At 39.0% G+C, this 23,768-nt stretch overlaps 1 long non-coding RNA gene across 1 annotated transcript in view; it reads left to right on the top strand.

The window, feature by feature from the left end:
- LOC137154190 (uncharacterized) overlaps positions 1-22,747 on the top strand; it is a 69,008-nt gene extending 46,261 nt beyond the window's left edge. The window contains exons 2-3 of the long non-coding RNA XR_010920133.1: positions 20,003-20,191; positions 22,009-22,747. This is a non-coding gene — a long non-coding RNA (uncharacterized lncRNA). The remainder of the gene's footprint in view (positions 1-20,002; positions 20,192-22,008) is intronic.
- The last annotated feature ends 1,021 nt before the right edge of the window (positions 22,748-23,768 follow it).

A 23,768-nucleotide genomic window follows, 5' to 3' on the forward strand; every position in this document is an offset into this window, starting at 1 on the left:
GAGGGCAGGGTAATGGATAGGTTTGTGGATCGTTGGACAGGAGGTTCCATACGTAAGGGCCAACATGGAAGAAAACATGAAGGGAGAGGCTGTCAAATCAGTCTGCAGCCACTAGTGGAGTGGAGGAGGTGCAGGTAATGTGATAACCTACAAGAGCAGACACATTATGAAGGATTCAGTTGTGAAGGTCATTAAAGAAGTTCACCAGAAATTTGTATTTGATGTGGTGGAGAAGAGGGAGGAAAATGACAAACACATAGAAAGAAGCAATATTAGCCCTGATTCCAATCTAAATAGCCAAGACAGACAAAAGGTGAGAGAAAGGAAACATTATTACCCCCATTTTACAGAGGAGCAATTGAGACCCACAGCGATTAAATGCCTTGCCTCAGGTCTCACAGGAATTCTGTGGTTGAGTCAGGAGATTATGCTAAAATTCCTGAGTCACAGTCCAGTGCTTTAATTACAAGAGCACTCTTCCTCACAAGTCCAGCACTGACCTAAGCTATCAGTACAGTATGCTTATTGCCCATATTTTGGCATGGTTTACACCTGCTGCAAAACTCCAGAAGTCTCATGGGTTGTAAATCAGGGAAAATTTGATCCAACTTATTTTTTCAGGAACAAGCTGTAAATATTTCCAGTGAAATACATTTAAAATTGATATCTTTGTAACACGGTGCCGCTGCCTCCTCTTCCCATGTTCATAGTTATGAGAGAGAGGTTTTGTTAAGTGGGAAAACACTGGAATAAATCCTCCAGTTCCTCTTGCTTCCTCCTCATAAGCAAAATCATGGCTAGGGATTATCATAGGCTGAAGTCCTTGTACTGCAAGGTGTTACGTGACTGCAGGGAAGTATGGAGACCCCTTATCTCCTGTTGACTTCAATGCTTTTCATTATATTATAGCCACACAGTATGGTTTTTGTCACCAACAAATTACAATACTGTTTTATTCCAGGTGCATGCTGTAAAGTGAGTAAAATAAAGAAGAATGTGCTGTACAGCTATAGACTAGGGCCAAATACTCAAAAGATGCAACTTGTATCTGCAAATTCTGCTGCTACAAAATGCATCCTTGCATATTTAAATGCCTGACTGCAGGTGAGAATCAAGTAGCTAGAGGTTAATGGATTCTCTTTGCACCTGCAAAAGAAATGCCTTACTCTTTTGAAAATTTACCCCATAATAAGAAGCACATGTTATCAAACATCTTTTTACAAACCAAACATACCCTGCATGGTTAATGGTTAGGTTTGAACTTTTCCACAGCTGTCATGGGAGTGATGGGTTCCATGATTTTCATAATTTTCAAAGAAAAAAAAATCCACAGCCTGACATTTTTGGGTTGGTGCCTGCAAATGCTGCTTGGGTGTATATGCTGGTAAACAATTAAACCAACTCCAGCAAGAGCTTGGAGAGCTGCAAAAGTAAAAGCTGAAATTCTGTAATGCCATACGAGAAAAAAAGAGCTGGAGCTCGGCAACAACCCTGTAGCCACACAAAGGACTCTTAGTGAGAACATGAGAGCACTCCCCAGCTTCCTGGGTTAAAAAAAAATTGGAAAGCTGGAATGGTTTTTCAAAGGTCGAGGGCAGTCTGGCAACTCCTCCAGTACTCTGCACTGTTAACACACACAGCACATGTTCTCTTCTTCCCATATGGACTAAAATTTAGAGGCGGGGGAACATATGAGGGACAAAATTTTCAAAACCTAATATCCAAAAATCTGCAAAGTGGGTCAATGTACAGTTAAGTGCCCATGTGTGTAAGTGCACAATTTGCTTTTGCAGTTTTGGTGGAGAGCATAAAGAATTTGTCCCTGTACATTTGTGATTTTTAGATATTATTTATATTTATGTCTGTATCTGTTTGGGTGTTTTCCTCTATTTCCATGATTTTTGCTTTTTTTCATTGCTACCACCAAATTCCTTTGCTAAAATTCTGTTTAAAACCCTCCTGGTAGCCTTACTTATGTATGAAAGACTGAACCATTGCATGAGAAACCTTTCTTCTTTTTTCCTTATGTGCGTGTGTGTGTATGTTTTTTAAATTTCTGTGCTTGGCACAAAGATTGCAAACAAATGCCTGTACTCTCAGCTAGCACTCAAGGAGTAAGAAATCAAAGTATTATTTCTACTTTAGAAAATATTTTTTATTGCTATTAACACAGTCAAGTTAAACAATGATCGACAGGAACTGGTGTTTTTATTAAATGTTCACTTATTACATTTGAACACTGAAAATTAAATTAGCATATAATCAGGGTCAACAGAAAATACAATGATGACAAAATAAATTGTATTCATACATTTAAGTGAAACTGAATTGCAATTAGCAAAACTCAAAATACATCTGTCTCAACTAAAGTATATTGGGTTAACAGAGGCAGACACTGATTTGTGGAAGTCATGCAAAGTGGTCAAGCCCTCCAGAGGGCGCTATTGTATTTGTACTGAAATACCATAAAATATGAGCTCTTCTGAAGAGCAAAATAGGATTTAGTAATGTATTTAATTCCAACCCATGTTAAGCCAGAACGTCTCACAGGTGTGGACAAACATTTCAAATCAAACACGTTCATCTCCCATAATTATTTTACAAACGTATACTTCTATGAATCTTGGTATTACTGACGATGGTAGATGTGAAACAAAATAACATTGATGGAATTGATGGATTTTTTCTTTTAAAAAAATCATTGACAAAAATTAACTTTAAAGACTGGTCATATCCCCCCCCCCCCAGTAAGTTGATTTTGTGCTAACACTGATCACAGTCTGGTGGCTACTATATGTGCACTGACTTCACTCAGAACTCTGCAGGCAGCTGAGAGCAGCTTCAGGAACTGTGCCAGTCACTGAGCTGCTCTTTTATGCAAAATAAAATAATCTACCATTCAAAACAGCCTCCAACCCATGGTAAAATAATTTACCTGTCGATTCAAGAGAATACAATTATCCCAGCACAAATGTGATAGGGTTCATTCGTGCCCAATGAGGCCAACAGCAAATCTCTCCTTTACTGCAGTGGTGCAGGATTGAGTCCATAGTAAGGAACTTTGAAGCTAAGGACCACATTGTGCTGGCTTTGCATGGGTGCACAGTGGAGGGAACATGTGCAATATGCCTCTCCCATTTGCAACCTGTATAGTGATAGCCATGGCAAGGTCAGGGAGCAGATGATGGTGTGTGTAGGGAGTTAGTGGAGACATTGATCTGTGCTGGTACTTTTCTGAATATTAGCCTCCTCAAAGAGAGCAGTAAGGAGCCAAGTTGTGGCCCTTCCCGCAGCACTGATCATTATACCGGGCTGGGTGGAGAGGGAAGTGCATGCAGCACCCTGTTAAGAGATGGCAGAGCTGATACTGTAGCATGGTTTGTATGCACGCTTCTGGCTCCGGGACTGTGCTGTCCTCAGAGTTCTCCCAGTTCTACACACAATCCTGTCGTAAAGCTACTGAAGTTATCCTAGCCCATGAGTCTCAAAAATCCCCCTAGAGATGATGTTCCATGAAGTTCCAAGGTTTTGCACTGCAGCCAAAGACATTGCGGAGAAAATAAGATAAAAAAGCAGGGTTCTGGCTATTCCATTCTGACTTCCATTCTTAAAAAATAAATTGCAGACACTTTCAAAGACCTGTGACAATATATTGTACATGTCGTTTCTGTTCTTACCTTATGTGAAATGATGCTATTCTTGAGCAGTTTAGAAATTAATTGAAATTTTTTTATCAGTAAATTTTAGTTTTTGTTCATTTTAGAATGCAGTTATAGTCACAGCACTGTGCAACTCACAATAACTGCTTCCAGTCAATTGCTTCATGGAGCTTGGGAGAGGAATGGCCATGTAGTCTGACAAATTACAGCGTTTTCTCTTATATTTCTCATTGTAGCCAAGATTTTCCTGATTGCCAGAGCTAGGCTGAAGTTGTTTCACTTAAGGCCTTAATCCTACAAGATGCTCCATGTGGGTGGGGAGCTCATTTTAGGAGCTAAGCTTAAATGGTTAATTAAATACATTTAAAAGAAAGATTCTAGCTCTTTATTTTTAAGCTCTCAGGTAATCATAACTGAACAGTGACTTCTCTCAACCCAGGTAAGGTTTATACAGGAGACGTAAAAGCATGAAGCATAGCAAATATGCATGAACATGTACAATTATGAGTTTAATAAAGGAAAACAGAGAGTGTAGGATAAGTGTAGGGGTCTATCAACCAATTCCTATACATTGACTGCAAGTTAAAAATACTGGGCCAAATGGAATCCAGTAAGAGTTTCAACTGTGTAACTGAAAGCAGAATTTGGCCCGTAGTACCCTGAATGTAGGGAGCAAGGGCTAGATTTACACAGGGACTTAGGCATTGCAATGTCTAACTCCTAGGTGCTCTACCCTGCAGGGAATTCTCAGCTCCGAGTTAGCAGCTCAAGCTTCTCATACAACATGTGGGGAGCGTTAGGCACCTAAGAATGGGAGTCTCGGACACCAAGAGTTCAGCAGGGAGCTGCCTAAGCTGGCCAGGAGTAAAATGCCTAGGAAAAGGAGGTTTAGGACCCAGATTCACAAAGGTGCTTAGACAATTAATTCCATTGATCTGGGTCTCAAGGACCTGACTGACAAGTTTGAGACAGGCTCCTCCCTCAGCTGTGAACCCTCTCCTGGAGATAGGCGGCTAAGCCAGGTCATCTTTACTCATGAAAAAACAGAGAACTCCCCTCCCCACTGCACTTCATTATAGCCAATAGCTCCCACCAAGAATCTGGGAGATAGGCAGAGCAGGGGAATGCCTTGTTTGAGACTCCAGCCAGGGCTTAGTGTGGGAGTGAATAGCTTGTTAGCTGAGGAGCAGCATCAGGACTTAGGTAGCTTTGCACATCGCCGCTGGCAGCAACGTAGGCAACTACAGGGTTAGGCAGCAGCTGAGCGGTGGTGTTGAGAAGGTCTGCGGCACCTAGATGTTGTACTTAGGTGCCTAAGGCCCTTGTGAATCTGGCCCTAGGTTCCAAGGGCGAGGATGTCTAATTAGGACAGACCTATTGCTATTTGCTCCTTGCACTATGGATGATGTTTCATGTGTATATAGCAGCTGACGAAACAGCACATATGAGAAGTACAGTAAAAGTAATTCTTGGGAAGGGTTGGGTGACTGAAGATCGTGTTATATGAGATGATTATCTCCCTGGAGATATTGAAAATAAGCCTACGTACAGCCACCCTGAGGCACAAGGGATATATGAGCTCTCCTGTATGCCTTTCTCAAGGTGTCATGCATTCTCAAATGTGATTCCTCCACAACTTCTTGGTATGTTGTCCCATCTGTGAAACTCAGTATGTACTTCTTGGCCTAGTTCTGAAGCCCCCAAAACCTGCAGGGCATTTTTCCATGCTCTTGACTTAACAACATCCGGTGAGGTGATGTGTGGAAGTTGCTCAGAATCACTTTTTTGCGCTTGATTAATATTGAAAACAAAAAAGAGAAACATAAGACTGACTGCTGGGTGGACACCATCTTACTTTAAAATCATTTCTTGAAATACAAGGCACAGTCCTGCTCCCATTGAAATCAATATGAGTTTTCTCATTTTCTTCAATGAAAGCAGGATTGGGCACACACCATCTCTGTTCTAGGGATTCCACTTGAAATAATTTACTTCCTTGATTAGAAAGACAGTGATAAGGCAAGAGAAGAGCTGGCAAATGACTCCAAAAGTGCTATCTTCACTAGAAGATGTTTATTTTTGCATAAAGGGCACTTGCTTTTTGTCAACCACATTCTATGTGTTATAAAGCACTGTGCACAGTTACAGCTCTATATAATTAAGATTGTTTTCAGGAAGGGCATTTTCCTTGCATTGGGAAACAACTGTTATCATGTTGATTGTATATCAGCGAAAATATAAGTCATTTGGGGAATAAAACAAAGATCTAATTGAGGATCTCCTGTTTATCACTCTTTCTAGAATTGTTGAGCACAAAGCACTTATGCTATCGACATACCTACCATCGTCTCACATTTGTTTCATTGTCATCAGATTTGTTTGATAGGGATAAAACACCCAATTCTTCTAAAAAGTGTTTTTGACTTTCAGACATTAACACATTGCTTATTAGATAGGGAGATGAATTTATAGTTAATGTTCTAAATTTATAATAATCCTTTCATAGGCTGCTGCTACCAGGACTGCATAAGTAGTGACATTAACCATTATTGTTTTAAATAGAAATCAGAGGGCAGAAATTTAAATAAGTACTGTATTTTAATATGCAATTAGTTATTCAAAAGCCTTAGTTCCAATATTTAATTATAAAAAAATCTTATGTTTCAATATACTCATTTTAAACAAAAGAAATATATGTTAAATATTGACGTGCAAAAATAACCTGCAGCTTTCAGGATATAAACTGGACTATATTTTTATTCTCTTCTTACATATTTCTATATCTGTAACTCTACGGTATATCTGGATCCACATAGATTTATGCAACTGGATACAAAAATCTTAGAATCGTATCTTAAATCCTATCTATTTGTGAGGATTAACCTATTCAGCTAATTCACTGAGGTAGGATTTTTAGTTATTCGGCTAGTCCTTTACTTAAGACAGTATCCTGAGGGAAATCAGGCAGCATCTCATCAGCTTGTAAACATTAGCAGTCAGCCCACACAGACTTGCTTCATTTTGCAGGTAAGTGATCGTAGTTATTGTACTAGCAATGGATACTTATTTTGTCATGCAACCTGTAAAGAATGCCTATCATAAGTGAAGAGAGTGAAAAGCTTTCACACTTTGATGCCCATAGCCCAATTACATGGAGATTAGTAAGTTTATTTTTTTCACCTTTAAGTACCAACCCACTTTCCTACCATCATTCAACAAAATGCCATATTATTTTATGAAATCTCTAGTGTCACTTCAGAAAGTAAGGAGGGTTGAATTAAAAAAAAGGTAGACAAATAAAGGACAAAGGGCAAAATTCTGCACGATTTATTTAGTTCATTCTCCAGCAAAACTCCCATTACTTTCAATGGCAGTATGGAGTAAATACTACAGCATTTGTACCAAAGACTATAGGATTTACTGAAGAAATCTTCCTTCTTTCTGTACTCCTTAGTGCAGCCTTCAGGGCAGTTGCTATAATTAGGACTCTATGTGCATTTCCATTATAACTCCCTCAGTGGGAATTCTGCACATGGACGAGATGCAGGATTCAAGACTCCGATGAGAGAGGAAATTTCAGGAAGGGGATTGCACTTTTGCAGGTTTGTTTTGTCTAAATGGAATTTTGCATTTGGTCAGTCTCTAATATGTAGACTGATAGTATTACAGGCATTGCTTTGCATTACTTACTTAGGGCTGTATGATGCCATCATGGAAAAAATGGCGTAAGGAGTTGAAATACATAAAAAATCCATGGAAAACTATAAAAGGTCCAGTAAGTTTTAAGGTAGCATTTGTGTGAAAAACGCTAGTCCTACAGAGCAGTAGGTATGGTCAGAAAAGGTTGAATCACCCTAAAAATTAGGGCAAAAAATCTTAAATACTGCATGACAGATCATCAGCTGTCCTGCCCTATATACCCATAGGCCCAAAGATGCCATCCAAACACTCTTCAGAGAAAACCCCATGCCCCCAGAATACAGCTGACATTATCAGAAGACTAGTGTGTATTTGGTGTAAATAAGAGAAAGCTGAAACTGAGTTATGCGTCTGGCTGCTGTGTGGGGGGAGCATTCAGACAGCACCTTTATTCAGTTATTTGCATGAAGGTAAAGGCACTGCACTACAGGAATCTACAGTCATGACTCCGTGGAGGTGGCTGCCCGCACATACAGCTGTTGAGCTGAACTCATGGAAGCATTTTAAGAAAATACTAGTGTAGACAACATCTCAAAGACTGGGTAAACTGGATCATGTTTGACTGGCACTAAAGACTGACTGGCATCTGCTCTATTTGAGTGAAACCACAACCTGGAACAGCAGCAATCTTGGCACATTACCCTCAAAATGAGGCAAAAAATAAATAAATAAAAATGAGTGCATTGCACTTTGGAGCACACAACAGCAAAAATAAATCTATTCCTTGTTTTTAAAATTGGCTTGTATAGTTAACTTCAGTTCTAACTTAATGAAAATTAGAAAGGTATGAAAGTGTTTCATAATATATGATATCTACCCAGTATTAATCCTATTTATTATTTTGAGAAAATAATACAATTTTGGGGCAGATGAGTTGTTACTTTGACTTACACACTATGGACTTATCTTCTCTGCAGCATTACTTGCCTCTAATTCCTGTCCCAGTCATACACAAAAAACTCACCCAAGTGTGGTAGTGCTTTGCACCCAGGTTAGATGGCCATCCTCAGCTATAGGCTAAAGCCCGAGTGCTGCTTAAATTCAAGCTGGTAGCCTGTCCACTTTGCATTGAGGACTCAGGCTAAACCACTCGAAGGGTCACACTTCTCCAATGCCTTCCTGCAAGTCCCCCGAGGATGGGGGATAAAGTGACTCAGCTTACTGAAGTGCTAAGAATCATGGCATCTGCCTCCAGAAGTGCTTGCACCTCACACAAGTGAGTACAGCACCGTTATTGAGGCGGTCGAGTGTACCTTTTCTCAGCGGCTGCTCACATCTGAGCTAAGCCCTGTTGAATGCTCAAATCCTAGTTAACTCTGCATTGAAGATCTATTCTAAGAGCTTCTCACTGAAGTCAGTGAGAGTTTAGTTTGCACAAGTACAGCAGGAGGCCCAATGTTTTTTAATGGTTTCCTTAATTTTTAAGGGAGGAGGAATACCTACAGTTTGGTTTATGTTTTCTCTAAGTTCAGTGCTTTCTTTAAGACATGCAATACACAGATTTCCTGAAAGTTCAGAGGGACCTCTACCAAACCTGGTATGATATTCTGCCACTTTTCTCTTTTTAAATTTTGTACACAAAAGAAACCAAATACCCACACAGGCTGCAAGCTCAAGCTGAGAATACAAAGGATAAGACTGAGTGAGATCAGAACGTACCATAAATGTTTCTTTTTCCAGTTATTATTGAGTTCTTTAATTAAAAAGAATATTATGAGAAAATTATAGATAACTGGGAATCAGAAAAGTAGCAAGCATATAATAATTCAGAACAGCATAACATTATTTTGTAAAGTTTCTTTTATATCAACTGTATCCCAGAATGCTTTTCAAAGAGATAAATAGTAGTATGAAAGAGAAATTAGGAAGTAAAGACAAGGAAGAGATTATAAATTTTCAGATGAGATTTGGAAAAAGGAGCAAAGGCAACACATAGGAATTAGGATTTTGTTTTATTTGTAATAGTCACGTCTTCATTCCAGAAACTTCAGCTGTAGTTGCTGGAAGTTGAACTACTCTTTGACACTCATTAATGTTGATATCACCTGATCAAAGGCTAGATATTAGCTGTGCAAATATAGGAAACTCTTTTGCATAAGAAGAATCTTTTAAAAGTTGCAAATCTCCCCAGAACCAGCGGTTAGGAGGCATTCATTGTGTCATACACATTAATTCAGTTGGCACATTACAATGTTAAACTAAATGACATTATTACAAAGCTGTGCTAAGAAGTGTTGACAGGTCCATATGGTAATTTTACAATGTATAATGAACACACAGACTCCTTTCTTGCAGAAATTTATAGTTCAAATCTATACCCAGGATATCCAGTTTTATTTCCAGAAACTTAAATTGACTTATTACGATGTAGTGAATGTATAAATTAGTTCCAGTAGTTAAACTGAAGCATTTCCCTACAGACTCAATTAGGTTCATTAATCTACTGTGTAGACCTGTAAATGGTCCATTGTTCTTTCCCCCCCAAAAATGTCAAAAACTATTTCTCTAACTATAAAATATTTTCTACAAAAACTGTTTTAAATGGTAAAAATTGTTTAATATTAGAAACAAAGATCCACAAATTATCTCATCGCCCTTGTTCTTCTCCAAAAGAAAAATAGGGTTCAGCCTTAACTTGATAATTTAGTGGGATGGTGGCTGGATTCAGTATTCTATTAAACTTAAGATGTCCAGATATAAAGAGAAAACTTATTTCCCAGGATGGATGCAGAAAATATCCACTGGAAAGGGGCTCATTGTGCATTTTCCTAACCTACAGCACGTTACTCTAAACTTTTGTTTACAATCACATGCTGTCAAAAGAAAGACACAGGTATTAGTTCACTGTAACACCTTCAGGGAGTCAGAGTATAGATTAAAAAAAGAATAGCTAACAAATTAAAAACTTTTCATTTCACTATATAGAAATATCTTTCTACATTTTTTTTTAATATTGCCCATTGTGGGGTGCATAAAATACATTTAAAGAGCAACTACATGGTTTTAAAAAATAATTTACTTAAGCAAAATCTGTTTTACTGATATTTGTAGAAGTCCGTTGCAAGCTGATTCATATTTTTTTCCTTTTGAGATTTCTTAAAAATTACTGGTTGTTAGGGGAAAATGAGAACTTGTTACAACAGCTTGTCAGACTTCTTGCAGTGTTAATTTTTGGTCATTGCTTCCAAAACATGATGGGGTCAAAACCTCTTGAATATGCATTGCAGAAGAGACAGCTGTACACACTCCAAAAGCTGAACTCTGTTGAACTTTTCTTAACAGAATGTGAATTTCCATGTCACCACCTCTCTTTCTGTTTTCTTTATTTCTTGTATGAAGTAACACTTACTACAACAGAACTAAATCAAAATAAAGTTAAAGAAGACTTGCAAAAGAAAGCAATGGGGTTGGTGGTTTGTTTTTTTTTTTTTTTCCAGCTTTCTACTTTTAAAAAAGGCCTGAAAGGTGGCGGGTTTTTTTTTATTTTGTTTTGTTTTGAACTGTTTTTGCAGCATAGTTTTTTACATCATCCTAGAACACTCTTATGGATGACTTGAACACTAATAGGCTTATGATGCCATATGTAACAGGGTTGTGATGTATGTACCAACCAAGTAAAACCTGAGAAAGAGTCCACTTATGCTCTCTTTTAGGTCAGTGGCAAATTTCCCACTGACTGCAGCGCTGCACAATCAGGCTCTCATGGAGATTGACTTTTATCCCAACTATTTAAAGTGCTTTGTATTTGCTTTGTTTCTATTAACATGTATTTGCAGTAAACTGTTGGAAGCAAAGATTTTTTGTTAAGAATTCAATACTTTGCCCCTCCAGTTAAGGCCTGAAAATATCCCTGTCTACATCTGTGGGTCCTTCCAGCAAATTGGGAAGGCACAACTGACATTCATGATATTTCTAGGGCAAAAAACAAGCAGGTGAAACAAAAACAAACAAACAAATACATCAAAAAAACCCTTTAAAAACACTGCAAGTCTTTCCTTATCCATTAAAGAAGCAAAGAAAAGCACAACCCATCCCCCCTAATCCTCTCCTCCTTTGCAAGTCACTGTTAAAGATCAGTTTAAATCTACAAACACAAGAAATGCAAAAATAGTTTTCCACCAGAATGACCTTGAACAATTAATCTTACTCCACCCTTACTAGGTCCACTGTTTTACTGTATATTAGTAGTTCCTGGCATTCTATGATACACAGCTACATTGTATTCCAGAGTTTTACAGTCCTACACCCAATCCATTAGGCCAGACAAACTGTTGACATTTTGTGCCTAAGGGACTTAGAAGCACAATTCCCATGGACAGTCAATGGGATTTGTACTCCTAAAATCAGTCACTTTTGCGAATTTCTCCACTAATTTCCCTGGAGAGGAGACAGAATCTTCATTCTCCTCTTAGCATCCTCAGGGATTCTCAAGGTCCTGCAAGTGATAGCTATCCTGGGATCTTCTGACTTGATTCAGTTCCCCCCAGAGCTGCCAGCCTGCAAGAGAAGGGAATCTTTCCCACTAGGACTGGTGTGTCCTTCCGTAGCATTCCCAGTCCTTTCCAGCCTGCAGCAGAGACACACCAAACTCAGATTTCTGATGGGTAGTGAATTATGCTACCATTACACTAGCACAACCCTTTGCTTTTATCAATGGTAACATAATTAAGGCGCATGCTAAAGAGCTGAACAACAATCCTATTATTTCCAATATACAGTATCTTTATATACAGCATTAATTATGGTGGTGTCATTAGTGATTGCATAGTGAAGGCCGTGCTGTGTTTTTCATTTAAAGTTAAATTTAAACATTTTTTCAATATATACATCACTAACGTTATTCCTTATTTAGCAGAACAAATACATGTACTAGATTCATAGATTCCAAAGCTAATGGTGGTGTACGTATTGAAAGAGTTTATAAATGTATGTCTTGTGTGTCAGAGGTAAGGTTGTTATGAATGCAAAATGTTTCAGGTGAAATTTTACTTGTTTATCTTGTTAGTAAGTGAATATGTGCACTGTAAGACTAATAGAATAGTAATTTAAAAAAAAAAAAAAAAACCTTTCTATTTTAGTCTTAGTTTTTGTATAAGAGTTAGAACAGTTAATATAGCAATTTCCAATTAACCAAGTTGTTTGTTTGTTTTTTGGTTCACACAGTCTATGATTCTATAGACTTATAAGAAATTCCATTGAAAGCAATGATGCAGGCATCCAATTAAATTCAACAGGATTTTACAAAGTGAAAATTAAACAGCACTCAGTGAGCCCACTGCTTAATCTGCCCACAGAACAATGCTCTAATCACATGAGATACACCAGCTACCATTTCATTTGTGTTTAACCAAAATTACCTCATATAATTCCAACTATGTCAAATTCTCATGAGATCAATGGGGTAAGCATTCCATTCACTTCAGTGGAGGATTTCAGAAGTAGAAATGCTGTAGTGTTCAGTAACATACACGGCATAGAAAGATGCTGTGAAATTTTAAAAAATTATTTGTTGCTAGTGTAAAATGCTTTGTTCTTTTTTTTTTTTTTAATTAACAAGTAGCTTATCCTGCTGCATAGCTATCTGTTGGTCTGCTAGACCTGACTGGAAAAAAAGGAATCTAGAATCATGAAACACAGATTGTGACTGTTTTGAAGAATCCCTAACACTAAAGCGCAGGGCTGATCACACTATGGTAGGTCCTTCCAGAAGGGTGGAGTTGCCACTCTCCACATGGAAGCAAGGATGTGTCTCTTTCTACTCTTGGGCCCATGAAGCCCTCTTCAAATGGACTAACATCCACACGGGAAAAAGGGGTGAACATGGGAATGCCAAGGAGGAAGACCCTTGAAGCATAGCACCACATGCAGGGAGGTGCTGCTGCAGGTCACAGCCAGAACCACGACACAATCCTGGGCTTTTCTGCATAGGTGGAGAGAGGTAAACTCCAGCTGGGATGAAGAGGGTGGGAATAATCTCCATCTGCAAAGATATCCTCATGGACAGTTTCTCACAAAAAGTCTCCCCTTGAACTTTGTGGTGCTGGAGGTGACAATCTTGCCCATTATTTTGGAAGGGCAACGTGGATCTGTTTGGCAACTTCTGTGCCCCGTTTCAGCTGGGTACAGTTTGAAGCAACTGAATTATCCAAGCCTGAAAAGTTAAGTGAATGTATCAGCTCTTTCATATCACAGCTCATTTCTGTGGTTTTTGCGATACAGCTCAAGGTCCAAGAGTCTACATTAAGGGATAAGACCCTGATCAAGAAGCCACCAAAGTCATCAGAAAGCCATTCATTAACTTCAGTGAGCTTTGGCTCCAGGCCTAACTGCGTACACAATGAAAACGGGTGAGGAGGACTTGGTGAGACCTTGTCAAACAATGAATTCTATTCTTCTCTTAGACTCCTGTACATGACTGGCTCCTGTCCACGCTCACGCAGTTGCACCTGCAGGCCTAGCAAGGAAAGAGTGGATTGCAATGCCTCTGAAACAGATCAAATCTATAGCTTTCTTTGCTGGCTTTAATTTACAACAGCTCAGATGATTTACATAGTTTTAATTGAGTGTTTGAATTTGTTCTGGCAGCCTGACTGCTAGATTACATTTTATACTCACAACCAACCAAAGGACTGTAGAATGTCCTGAATATCAAGCTGGTGTAGCATTGATTTAATGCCCACTTGAACTGGCCTTTAAGGCCTGATTTTTCAGAGGAGATGAGAACCTGCAGCTCCCACTGACTTCAACAGGCATTATGACAATCTGGACCTAATACAAGCTACATGCAGTAATAAAACTAAGGCAGCTACTTCCAGGCAGGGCTCTAAGTAGTTATTTTTCAAAAGCCATTTCAAAATGTTTCTTAACACTAGCAGAAGGCATCAGTCTACCACAAGGACCAATGAGCGTGTAAATATTCATTTTAAAAATGTTTCTAAATGAAACCTTTAAAAAGCAGCTGAGGCTCATATCAGTCTTGCTCAGTAGTGAGTAGATATGTGTGAAACAAAATGGGACAACTTTGACTATCAAGAATATCTGGTTTCATTTTGAATTATTAAACATGGCCCAATTTTTCATTTGAAAAAGGCAGCTTCTAAGTGGAAAATAGGTCTGTTTCCACTCAAAAGAAAAGAAAAGAAAAGAAAAGAAAAGAAAAACTGTTTTCAAGTGAAAATGTGACATTTTGAAATTAAAACTTTAAAAATTTCTCAACTCAAGAACACTGGAAATTTCAAATGTGGCCATTGTGTACCTATTTTGTGAAAAATGAAATTTTTGTGTCACAAATATTTCATGGAACATTTCTGAGAAAACACATTAACTTTAGTAGTGAATCTGTGACCAAAAGTTGTTCCTGTCTGAGGGCTAGTTTGGTGGCCATGAGTGGATGGTCTGTGCAGTTTCTTGCTGCCATGAATCCAAAACATAAAAATCATTACCACAATTGGCATTAACTGGCAACTTTGCATATCACTCTCCCAGAGATCAAGGACTAATTGGGAACTACCTTTGCTTTGCTAAGGATGTTCCCTCCAGAACAAAGCCAATGCAGTGATGCAACCATATACAAAAACTAGTGAGGGGGAACAGATGTGAGATTGAGTGAATCCTACAGTCACACCGAGGGGAGAATTAAGAGGATATTTATAAAACCAATAAATATATCCCACGTCCCATGTTCCCCACCCCCACTGTTTGCACCTATGGGTTGATGATGATGGGCCGGGCAATAAGGAAAAGCGTACGGTGTCACTGTATGTGCTGTACTTAGTCTGTGGCTAAATGGAGGAATTCGTGCTAATGACAGGCAGTACAGCACCTTTCACATGTAGTGAATTTCACCAAAAAGGGTTTTAACAAAAAAATATGAAACAAGGTCCACAACTACTACTTGGCCTGACAGCTGTGAATATTTCTCCTCATGGGAGGCAATTGCTAGGGAAACCTATGTAGTACTGTATGTATGCAGGAATGCGACTTCTAAATAGGAAGAATCTATTGTTTTCTTTAAATAATCAACTCAGGGCATTACAAATCATGGCTCAGATCCTCCACTAATGTGCAACCACTTTGTGCCATGAAAGTCTTGCTAGATGTAATAGGAATCTCTATGATACTCCTTGTATTCTTATTTCAATAAAGAAATTGGCCATATTTTTCTAGATAGAACTGCACAGCCAATATATGGCAGCATTAGAAGAGTACATTGGATTCTATTCTACCTCATGCACAAACAATGAAATTGCCAGGTCCAGATTCCAGAATCTTTACTGATAGTGATGATGTACAAAGCAAAAAGAACAGAGCATGATTTTTTAAGACACTAGGTCAAGTTTGCAGCATTGATAGTTATAAAATTCTTGCCCTGACTTTTATACTGAGTGAATTTTATATTGGAGTCATTGAGGTAGAATAAATATGAAAAACTAATGTCATTTACCATTTCTTTGGCTATGACCCTGATCCTGTAACCCTGACACATGCAAAAAACGTACTTGGATTTCACTGAAAATTCTGCTTGCAGATGCATTGTAGGGTTTGGCTCTGTTTTAAAGGTTTAAAAAAAAAAACATATTCTGCTGTATTCAATGAACTTTTAATAAATATATGGGGCAGATATAACATTTTAGCTCACATTTTAATATGTTAAATATTTCCCTCCAAAACCCACTTGATTATTTTAGAGAGAACTGCTATCAGCAGAGAGAGAGCACCATGTTACCAATTGCACTGAGGCCACTTAATAGCAAATATATTGCAAGCATATCTTTAAAAACCAGGAGCGGAGAGGGAAAGGGAATCAGATTAGTATTATAATTTTTTTCACTCTATACATTTCTGCCTTATTTTGCCATGCTCACTTTTACTCACAAGATTTTTTCCTACTCCTTTTCTCCCACACACACTTTTCCCCCCTGGCATTTTGAAATGGCATTTTGGCATTTTGAAAACATCTTTGTTCTGCCTCAAGGGCAACTGCCCTCCCCATCACCAATGTAAATGATATCAGGAAACTCATGGAAATCATGTTTGGAGTTTAAATCCCCAGCTGGGACTCAAAGCCATGTCACCAGATAGCCAATAGTCAAAACAGGAACATGAAGAGATGGTTTCATTTAGCAACTACTGTTGCTAAGTGTGATAGCATTATGATGCTATCACTCGTGACAACAACATTCTTAGTCTGTCATCAGCAACAAGACAGCTGTTTTTGTGTGTGTGTGTGTGTGTGTGTGTATTCTTTATAGCCATTTAAAAAAAGTAAATCTTCCACATTTCATTCTCGATTTTTCGCTCACATTGTTTGTTTTGAAGTGTTGGTTATGCATGCCAAAGAAGCAACCTTCATTCATTCATGAGTATCATTCATGTACTGGCTAATTTAGGTCTGCTCTCCACTTGGTTTAACTGTACAAAATAATGGTAGTTAATAAAAGCAGTGCACTCAGTTCATGTGGAGCAGATACTAAAGATTAGAAAGGTCTAAGCGTCCACAGATACATGATTCGGGAAAGTTTGGATTTGGATTTCCTATTCCGAGCTCCGGGTAACAGAACATACAAAGCCATTGATAGTAAGCCAGAACCAGTGCAAACGTCCAGAAGAAAAAGGAATCTCCATCAGGAACATGAGTGCCAGTGCCCGCAACTGAAGAAGATGTTTGGAGGCTAAAGGAATCAGATGTTTTTACAGTGGGTGTGTAGCCTAAACAGCAGCTTCTGAAAATTCAGCTTCATGATTTACCAAAGGTTCATAACAATTTATCATGGACGTAAAATACTGTCAGATTAGCATGGCAGCATTTTACACCCACTTTTGCAGGTGCTTTGTACTGCTGTAAATGACTACACAAAGTGTGGGGCATGGAGAATCAGGCCTCCGTACTTAAAGGCTCTATGCTGCCAACCTTGTTCACACTGGACCAGATCAGAGCTATGCTGATTTACACCATGTGAAAATCTGGCCCATCTGAGTAGTGTTTACTCCAGAGAGTATTTCTATTGATCTTAATGGGGCTACTTGCACAAGTAAATACTACTCAGCCTGAACAAAGGTGGCAGAATCAGGCCTATAATTTGTAGGCCATGCACAGTAATGACAGAAGAGATACATAACACATCATTATTTGATTCACTTAATCTAAAATTATTTCTAAAATAGAAAGAACTTGAACACAGTCACAGAAACTCTGAGTCATCTTATGGTATTTTCTCCGTGCTTGGGTCTGCCTAGTTGACTCAGAAAGAAAGTGAACATTCATGAGCTTAAACCTTGTTACTTGCAGAGGCTGATTAAAAGTTACAATAGAAAGATTGTAGAGGAAGAATTTGAACCAAATAATCTGGAAAATATTCATGATAAATGAGAATGAAGTGTGTGTTTCTGTGAATATCCGGAACAGGTCATAGAAAAGAGCCACAGCATCTTTTCAGTTATTAAAGAAAAAAGTTCCTAAATCATTACAGCTAATAGCTAAACAGTGGATGGCGAGATAACCCCTGCTTGTGATGAAGGCAGTTGACGCAGCGAAGGTGATCACCGGCACTGGCAGGTGTGTCTGGTGCAACAAGAATCATGCTTTTGCAAGGCAGGGTTCTCTATGGTGGGCTGACAGGATTTGCTGTGAAGGACACTTAGGGTGATCAGATGGCAAGTGTGAAAAATCGGGACATGGGGTGGAGGGTAATAGGCACCTATATAAGACAAAGTGCTGAATATCGGGACAGCTGGTCACCCTAAGGACACTGTCCTCTTCTGATGCTGCCAGCTAGTGCTTGCTTCTGGTGGCAGTGTGGGTGTCAGTTCTTGGGGGACTTGACATATCCCCACAAAAGTCATTTGTGCTGCCAGAGTGCTGCCAAGTAACCTTTGGGCTTCCCTAAAGAGACAGCTCAGGATTTCCCCGTGTGAAGGAATCCTGGGCAGGCAGCTGAACCAGGCCCTGCAAGCACAGAGGCATTGTCAGGCCCTGAAGGTGGAAGGGCAGGATACCAAAGGTGGGGCTGCCAGAGCACAATACAGACAGATTACAGTAAAAATGATTTTCAGGGGGATAGAAACCACTCTACAAATGCAGCTGTTCAATGCTTGAGTTAATTTGGTAACTGTGAAAGAAGAGACTGGTATTATTGACAAGCGAGGAAGAAACCCAGCAAAAGACTCCAAGTATACCATAAATCTGACTTAAGGCATCCTTGCTTCTGGGTACCTCATGTGGCAGACGCAATCAGGTGGAACTGTAGCATACTCTGCACATGGTCTGTAGGTTTGTTAGCCACACAAATGGGATAAGACCAGCAAACTAATTATTTTCACTTGTGAACTAAGCTAGCATTTGACTAGTACTAATTTCCCATGTATCTCCAGAAAGCTTGTTTCTTCCCTTAACAAAGCTCTCAGCCTGAATATAAACTGCTGCTAAGTGACCACATTCTGATTCATCTCATTAACCCGAATTTGAGACATGAGGATGTATGTATTACTTTCCCAGGTTGTATTAAAGTACATAGTCACTGGGAGATGTTCCAAAGCTCTCCCTACAGTTATACCATTTCCTCTTGCTTTCTTTTGCATAGATACTGACATCAACCATGCTTTGCTGAGCTGGGTTCTTGCTAGATTTCATACCTAAGGAAGGACTGACCCAGCAAGTTCTTGGCTAAGAGGTTTGTAGGGAGTAAACCCAGTTCCTCTAGGAACGGATGATGATTGAGACTCAGTAACATAATTGTAAGGGATCGAAGTCTCCTTTAAGCCTCAGTTCAGCTGCTTATTTGGTTTATGTGAGTTTTTTTTTAAACCTCTTCATTTTTCTTTTGTCATCACTGCCAAGTCAGCCCTTCTATCGGGTGTGGTTACCTCATGCTCTGAAGGTAGTCAGGTTTGGAGTCAATCTGATTTCTTGTGGTACGGCGTGCCACATTTGAGGTCTCTCAGATGAAATGCTCTGTCTCTACCTGCAAAACTCTGACAACTGCAACATCTCCCATCAAGCATGTATGCCTGAGTGGGTGAGGATGGAGAACCAGAGGGAAATAGTAAAAGAATACCCCAGATTGGGATAGATTTTTGTAAGGTGACTAAGTTCAAATTCAAATCACGATAGTGAGTCAAAGTTGTTACCATTTGGCCTCAGCTCTTTAGTGGCCTATGTGAAATGAATTAGTAGATTCACTCAATTTTCCAGAGGCCAGATCTCCAGATCACAAAAAGGTGGCTTTAGCGAGCAGTGTCAACAGGAGTTCAGGACTATAGGGGACATGGAGGCTGATCTATTCTCTCATGCCTACATGATGAGGCAGTGCAGTGTGAGAGAATCTGCATTGCTACTGCCAATGCTCTACCTGTTCCATGGATAAACAGAGGAACTCAGTCTTTAGCACTTTGCATAAGCACTGCATTTCTTAAATTTAAAAAAAATCTGTAAAACATTGAACATTAGATTCTACGTACCAAAAATCACATCCCCTCGCTGTTACTCTGGGTCTCTAGTTGCTTGTAGAGTCTTCCAGGAAAAAAAAAGAATACAAGACCTGAACTTCTAACAGAAAAATCAAACAGAAAAAAATCTCTGAGGTCTTCCCTATACAGCGCAATGCAGCACAAAGAAAAAAAGCATGTCTTTCATATTTTCTTTGCAGGTCAACTTTGGGTGTAAAGAATGCAAAGTGAGCATGAGAACAGGATTTCTAACAGTGTTGTATGGAACAAAGCATCCTAATACAGCACACAAGATTGTGTAGGGATCAGCAAGCAGCTAATACAACTGACCAAGAACTGTTTCCATAAAAGAGCAAGGACTGACTCCATTTCTTCACTTAAACATTTAGGTGTGATTTTTAATTTGTTCCCTCCTCATTCCAATTAGCATAAACTAAGTTCTCTCTGACGAAAGGAGACTGACTGTCAGGTGGATACTAAGACCCTTTCTGAATACCCATCTCCTTATTGAAACAAAGGGCCATGTCATCCCATTGATGTTTAAGTGGATCCTCCCATTGGTTCCAGTAACATAGTATAATGTATACTATAATATATGTTTATAATAGTATAATATAGTAGCACTCAAAAATATCCTCTCAATGCATATAAATGATGTTTTGATATAAAAAGATCTTTCTTTCCATTTTGTGCTGGATATCAGTGGAGGGGATAATGTTTACAAATCAATGGCAGGACATGACCACTATGTTCAGGACCAGCATTTGCTTTCAAATCCTGTGGCCTGATCCTGATCTCAGTTATACTGATTTTATACTGGTTTAACTTCATGCTTCAGTGGAGTTACTCCTTCATGTTGAGAGCAGAATCAGGTCTTAAATCTCCAGTCTGGCATCTGAGCATGCTTTTTTTCTGGTACAAATGTGGTTTCACGTTTCGGGGCTCCAGAGCAGAGACAGAAATACAGTTACATCCCTAAGAAAGAGTACTGAGGAATGCTTTCATCAAGAAAGAAGGGAAGTTTGTTCACCACTGCTTCCTGACATCTTGTACACTTCAGACATTTTCTTGTAAATGTCTGCATTATAACATATAGTCTGTATGTTTATTTTGAAAATAAGCTAAATTCTGTTCTCAGTTACCTATGTATTCACATACTTATATTGGTTACAGTGGAGTTACTCCAGATTTACCCTGGTCTAATTTAGGGTAGAAACTGGCTCCATTTTCTTGCAAAAGATCCAAAACACTTTATTCATTTTACTAATTTTAATGAAGTTTTGGAAATACACTGGGTGAACCCTGAAGAACTGCAGTTGACTTGTTATTTCTTAAAACTTGGTTTAGCTACTCTGGGCCTTACGTCAAAGATATGGCTTTATCAATGTCACCTTTATGTTAGCAAACAGATTAAATGCTTCTAATATCTAGCATAATGACATTCTGTATGGTCTAGATCACATTTGTGATAGTATATTTGATACAGTTGTAAACCTTGGAAGAATAAAGCTGCCTAAGAGAATAGCTTTTTTCTAACTTAAACACATTACAATTGCGAGTGTAAATCACTTGTCAGTCTATGGCAAATGTAACAGTGTTATAATCTGAGGGAAAAAAAAGAAATAAAGTACAGATAATCTTTTTGGTCATTTTCCTGGCACCGTCAGACATTGGAGACTGACAGGTCCTTCACTTGAATGACAGGTGTCCTTTGAAATGCCTGTGAATCAGTATCTGTACAGACTGTTGAAATGCATATTTCCATCCTTATCGTAAAGGAATGGATGGGCAAGATAGGTGCTGTTAACATTGCAAATAGCTCCAGAATTATTCATTGTCAGCTCCAGGGAAAGAATAGGGGGAAAGTTTTATTATTCACCATGCACAATAGCAGGATGCTTAATGATTCTCAGTTACCTTGGCAGAATTGTCTGTCGACTTCAGGCGCTAGCAATGGGTGACACAGGTCTGGCCAAGTGTTAGAGCAAGATCATACGGTCTGGTCCCATTTTAATTTCTAATACATTAATCTTTCCCTCACAGATGCACAATGAATATTCCATAGTCTCTTGTTTGTCAGAAGCTGTCTGGCTTTCATCTATTCAGGTGGTTTCATTGACTGTGAAAGCTAGCTTAAAAGGCCTGATCAGTCAATGACAACTGTCTCACAATAGCATTGAGTAATGCTTCCCTTTTTTCTTTTCAGGCATCTGATAGACAACTTTGACACCTGATCTCTGGGGACCTTATGGAGTCACTCAGAGTTCTTAAGAGACTTCCCTTACTTTATCATTCCAGAAAGAATTGTCACAGGTGAATGTATCGCACTTTCTCAGAAGCTGAACTCGACCCACGAATCCATTTCATTTGCACTGTAGGTTTCACTCTGAATTAAAATGGATTAAGTTGGCTTAATGCTGTTTTACAAGCAAGCTGCGAGCACCACACCATTCATTTTTAATTTTAATCCTTTGTCTTAGCCTGTTAATTACAATTGTTTTAAGTTCATTATCCCGCTGTGCACATTGTTACTAGCTGGATACAAATGCTTGTAAGCTGTGTCCTTACTTTTCCAGGTACTGACCCTTGAATTGTTAAATTAGCCTATGCCTGTGCCTAACAGCAGACTCTGTGATCTACAATTCACTCTTTAACTTTTTATTCTTCTCTTGTTTCTAATTAATTAAGTAATAACCCTACAGCAGCATTGGCAGAAAAGGGGACTATCCCTAGGAGAAAACCCCAAAAGCTGAGATGTAGGGTGAAATCCTGGCCCTATTGAAGACAAGTGGCATTTTGCCACTGACTTCAGTGGGGCCAGGCTTTCACCCCAACTTCTTATGCAATGGGATATATTTATACTTCAGCTTACCTCACACTGCTGTGTTAAGTTATGTCTATTATACAGAAAAGTTCAATTTTTAAAAAATCATTAAATGGACCCAAAAACCAAATGTGGACTCTCATCTCTTGCCTGGATACCTCTTACTCCCATTCCTTTCTGTACACTGGAGAGAGTGCACACAAAGGTCCATGGAGAAAATATTCATAGGCCAAATGAACCTTTTGTGTGAATAGGATATGCTTTTTTCTCTTTTCATTCCCTGAAATCTATGAATCCACTCCAAACTGCACATGCCAAAAAAATTGCGTAGTTATCTGTGTTTGTCGGTGAATAATCTCCATAGATTCTTAACCCCATTGACCTGAAGAGTATGCAGAAGGTATGAGCATTGGTCACCTTGAGTAGGATATAAGAATTGACACCATGCTTTGGGGAAAACCTGAGCCAAAGCCGTGTAGGTAGCGTCCAGATAACATTCTCCCAGACGTATTTTTTATTTTTGCCTATTTGCTATTTGATTTTGGCCAGAAACGGAAGTACTGAAATATAGTGAAGAAAGGCTGTTCTTGTGATATTTCTGGCGTGACTGGAAGCAGGAAGTACAGGGACGCATGAAAGAAAATCAATCCTTGCGAGACTTCCAGTCCAATTTTGCAGACCCAAGAGGTTTGGTTTGTTCTAATAAGGGTCAGATAATGTTATTCTGATGGAACCGAAACCATCTGAGGTTCACCCTACACTGATTAGTGTAGTTATTAGTACAATATTCTGTCAAGGAGCTATAGAACTAAAGCTACTTGTTCTGATTGGCTGAGATATATTTGTAATATTATTAAGCGATGATCCAAAAGTAACATCCAGATTACAAGGACATAAACTCATTGTAATGGCCTGAGCCCTTCCTTGTCAGTGGGGTTGCAGGTCAGTGTGGTTTGAGAGAGATCTGGAGGAACGGCAGTTGAAAAAATTGGGCTTCTGGTGGGTGGGCTGCCTGGAGCCAGCACTGGGGCAGGCTGGCGTTGCTGAGTTAGAGACCTGGCTACATTAAAGTTTGTGTGGATTTTCAGACTGTGTAGCCTTGCTCCATTGATTCAGCTAACCCTCATGTGCTGTCTTACACT

Source organism: Emydura macquarii, unplaced genomic scaffold (assembly GCF_026122565.2).
Source record: "Emydura macquarii macquarii isolate MOO-44397 ecotype Brisbane River unplaced genomic scaffold, CSIRO-AGI_Emac_v2 contig_1253, whole genome shotgun sequence".
Lineage (NCBI taxonomy): Eukaryota > Metazoa > Chordata > Testudines > Chelidae > Emydura > Emydura macquarii.